Here is a 4,433-nt window from a genome sequence, read left to right on the forward strand (position 1 = left end):
AATGGAATGATAGTGCATTTGAACCCCACTCATCCATATCTGCTATCAAAGTTTTAGACATTTCATTCTTTGGATCATATAGAACCAAGGCCCGGTGATACGGACAAATGTTATAACGAACCTCTAATAGCATCTCTCCACTTTTTAAACACTTGAACCTTCTCAAGCACAAACTAATTACACTTTTGGGTGGTGATGTTAGTTTTGAAATGCTGTAAATTTTAGTCCATGACTCTTTCTTTCCATAATCTTTCATCAACCACCCTTCAAAACCAAAGTTTACACTACTGTATAGCATAGACAGACACCCATCCACCACATCAATGCGCGTAGTGTCACCCAACATCTCAAAATTTGAATTTTCTGGTGCTGCGATTCCTCGATTGAGCTCATCTGTCATACCCTAAGTCTTTGGATAAAGAGGATGACTGCCAATGAAGTGCTCCATTACAAAACACCCCATACTGGGGTCTATCGGTTTGCAAACACAGTAGCCAAGGGATATTATGAGTTCGTTTCACTTGTTTCCATGAATCCAATCTAAGTGAATAGATCTGAACTGCAGATAAGTTCAAGTGTAAATCGGTTGTAATAGATACAAACTTGTAATCATCACTTTTCGAGTTATAACCGAACCCATATCCTATCACTGAGTAAGAATGTAAAATATAATCAGGTGGACTTGGTATTTGTTTGCAGTCTCCAGTAGATGGGTTCCATAAACTAAATTCAATATCCTGATCATTAATGTGTATGCAAAACAAGCCATTACAACAACCCACAAAACTAGTCCGATCGTAATACTCAACGTCTGGGCAATGAATCTTCTCAATACCATCAGCTAATGACGATGATGATAATGATTCACTATCTATAAAGTACATATTCATGTCATATACAATCATGAGACTGAAGTCTATTTTCATCATGTCAATAAGTTTAGGGTTATTATATAGGACGCTCCAAGATTTCCATACACACCTGAATTTTAAGAGAGAATTAGGAGGTAACCTTGAATGAATTTCCATGATAATTTCTTCTGGCAGATACGGCACTAATAAGTTTTCGTTCATGGTTCCATTCTCGTTCATCTTCGGATCGTCTTCCTCTTGTTCTCGTTCGTGTTTTAGTACTTGGCTGATCATGATTATATATGAATTCCGTCTGTGGTACTCTGGGTTTTTATATGAATAAATATATCTTTTTGAATTTGGATCGAAAACAGAAAACAAAATTAAATCCAACAGGACTTCCCTTTCCTGGTTAAAGATGGAAATAGAGTTTATATTGGAATGGGAATGGTTGGCCTATAGATTTTCATGACATCACCTGCTTAACTATGTTCTGGATACACTATGAAACCGACATAAAAAAATAATTCTTCTCTTTGCTAATTTTGAAACAACAAAAAAAAAAGTTAATGAATTAAAATAAAAAATTCAAAATGAACACAATTTGATTAGTGGCTAACGACAACTTAATCCATCAATCAGACTGAAGGTGCATGTCCAAATTAGAGCACCATACCATCAAATTGACTAGACTATGAAAGTATGAATTTACAGAAACTGATCAACTCTTCCGTTCACTCCATATATATTTGTAAGCTGAAAATGTGGGCCTTTACATTGCTACATGTTTCGCGTATTGCATAGCGAGCTGGCAAGTTTAGCGTATTGCATATAAATATTGGAACAGGATTTTTTTAGTGGACAATTTTGTGGCCAATTTTTTGTTATCCCAATATAAAAAATACCATCCACAGCCTTCAACTAAACAAACGATTTTTTTTCGACATGCGTAATGTAGGGGTAGGTGGGGTCAGATTTTCCTACTGCCAATTCTCAATCAACACCAAGCTGCGCATTCCCAGTTCACTGAGTTCAGATGTTCCGCTGGCTGCAAGTGTTGTTGCAGTGAATATCATCTGCATTTGCATTCAAAATCCTTCCTCATCTTCGCGGCTTATCATCCTTTAGCAAATGGGTTATACCCAATTCAATCATCACCATCAGCACCAACCTATTCATTCAAGCCTCAAGAACCATTCCATGGATCAAGCAACGTCTCTGGAAATGCCACAGTTTCAATACTTATGATTACCCTTCTTCTTGTTGATGTTCTTCACGTAACCTTCTTCTTCAATCGTCATTTACGATGATGGAATAAGCACTAAGATCACCAAACAACTCTGCAACAAGAGAAATGAGCAATACTTGTTGAGAAACTGTAGAAACAATGAAAAGGGTATCCACGTAATGTAAAAAGGAAATGACATCAAAACTATGTTTAACCCAAAACACAATGGTTTATGTTACATAAGGATTGCCAGTTGCATCGTCTACTGTAAGCATACCTCATATCACATAATGACAATATTGAAGACAAAGTCCATGATTAGACGATGAACAAGTGTAGTCATGTTACAGGAAAATACTGGAATTAACAATCTACATGTATAAAACATTCCAGGAGAAACTTGGATTTTCAGCAAGGACTAGTCCTTACATATACAAAACGAAGCAATATATGCCGATACTGAAAATAAGTAATTTGGCTTTTCAACGTGTTAGGTTTACTCATTGTCAAACAAGCAGCAGTCATGTGCAGGACCAAGTGTAAATAAATAACATAAGATTAATTCAGAGTCCACACTCTACGTACACAGCCAAAGAGTAGCCTGTAAAATAAGGACTTTTGGCTAACGGGGAAGTTAAAGTGGAATACACAGATTTCCCCACTACAATCCTAACAAAATAAGGCTGCCTTTTCTGTACCATGGAAAATAAGGCTGTCTTTCTCTGAATACCAGCAACCCTTCAGAGATCCTTTAAATAGCAAGTCCCTAACCAATGGAAAACGATGTCTACATGGTTATGAGAAACACCACTGGACACAAGGCCAAATGTTCTGGTAATGGAAAGTCAAACTTAAATATTTCACAAGCATATATATACAGTAATACAAAAATCATGATGATAGAAGTAAAAATAGTCCAGCGTCAACTGCCTATTTGCATAACATTATTACACACAAGATTAGCTATAACGAGACAAGTCAGTGAATGAAACCCATGCTGAGTGTTCTAGTAATTGCACTAAGCATACAACAAAAGAGAGTCTTGATCATTATTAGTCTCATTAGCAATATAATCGCCTTATTTGCCAAACAGCTCTTCACTGTCGCAGTATAAAGATTTGGATGCAGGATAAGGAAAAGCTTCACTTACCCTCGTTGTTTGTTGGTTTAGCCCTCCACTGGTTGCAATAAGCAGAGAGCCATTCGTATTGCGCTCACTTACAACACCTAAAATTCATAACAAAATGTGAAAATACTAGACAACTGAAGAGCAGAAATTGCCATTAATGACATGGGTTCAGAGTCATATAATCAAAATCTCACTGAAATTGTTTGGAATATTGAAACTTTTTACATTTAAAGACATGGGTTTTAGCCAGAAATCATGAAAAGACAATTTATCAATCAGTTAATGACCAGAAATTTTAAATTCCATTCGATCGCCTTTTGCTCCAATCCCTAACATAATCTCATTGAAACTCATCCTCAATGAGGAACAAACTAAATTCTTATGAGAAATTTCATCAATCAGTTAACATGCATGTTAATTTCTCACAGTGGCAATCATATCACACAACTGATAATTATGTGATTATGGCTACCTAAGATGGAATGGTGATTCTCAGATTGCAACCAACACCATCTGACTAGTCCATTCCCAAATCCCATATTCTTTCACGTCTGTATCAATCCCTGAAGTCTCCAACGGCGTTAACAACTCAGATCAATTTTCGCCCATATTTAATTGATGTCAAGAACCCCCAAAACTAATTCAAGCAACATACAAAAACCCCATCTCTGTGTTCTTCAATCTCAACATTTCTCTTGTGATTACACCAGCAGTTCGAGCTCAAAACCAAAACAACCCAGCACCCATCACAATCACCATCACTACAAATTCAAATCAGCCAACATATGATTGATACCATGAATCCAACTGCCAACAGTTTTGATTCCATCTTCATTACCGTCTCAAGACCAAAACCCCATCGATGTTGTTGTTGTTTGTGGCAAGGTTTGAGTTCAATCGACCAAGAGAACATAAGATGCTGATGGAGAAATGGGGAGGAGAAATGGACACGATCCGAGCCAACATAAGAAGACCACTTTTACATCCTATATGGACTATCCAAATATAGACAGACATCTTGCACAAACAGTTTAAACAGTTCGGCAAACACAATAATAATACGTGTTAATATAAACAAGAAACCATCTATCAAATACGTCTATTAATACAGTAAAGTATTGAATACAATCCATAGTGCAGGGTGAAACAGCCCTACAAATGCCACCATATATCTTCTACAAGAACTTTGGTGATTCATCAAGTTACCATAATGTCGTGTTAAGAA

General features: G+C 36.6%; 1 long non-coding RNA gene across 1 annotated transcript; it reads right to left on the reverse strand.

The window, feature by feature from the left end:
* Positions 1 to 1,616: 1,616 nt before the first annotated feature.
* Positions 1,617 to 4,146, reverse strand: LOC113315202. The gene is made up of 3 exons (XR_003342842.1): positions 3,681 to 4,146; positions 3,230 to 3,306; positions 1,617 to 2,191 (listed from the first exon to the last, which is right to left on the reverse strand). It is a non-coding gene; the product is annotated as an uncharacterized LOC113315202 (long non-coding RNA).
* Between the last annotated feature and the right edge of the window lie 287 nt (positions 4,147 to 4,433).

This window comes from Papaver somniferum, chromosome 10 (genome assembly GCF_003573695.1).
Source record: "Papaver somniferum cultivar HN1 chromosome 10, ASM357369v1, whole genome shotgun sequence".
NCBI lineage: Eukaryota > Viridiplantae > Streptophyta > Magnoliopsida > Ranunculales > Papaveraceae > Papaver > Papaver somniferum.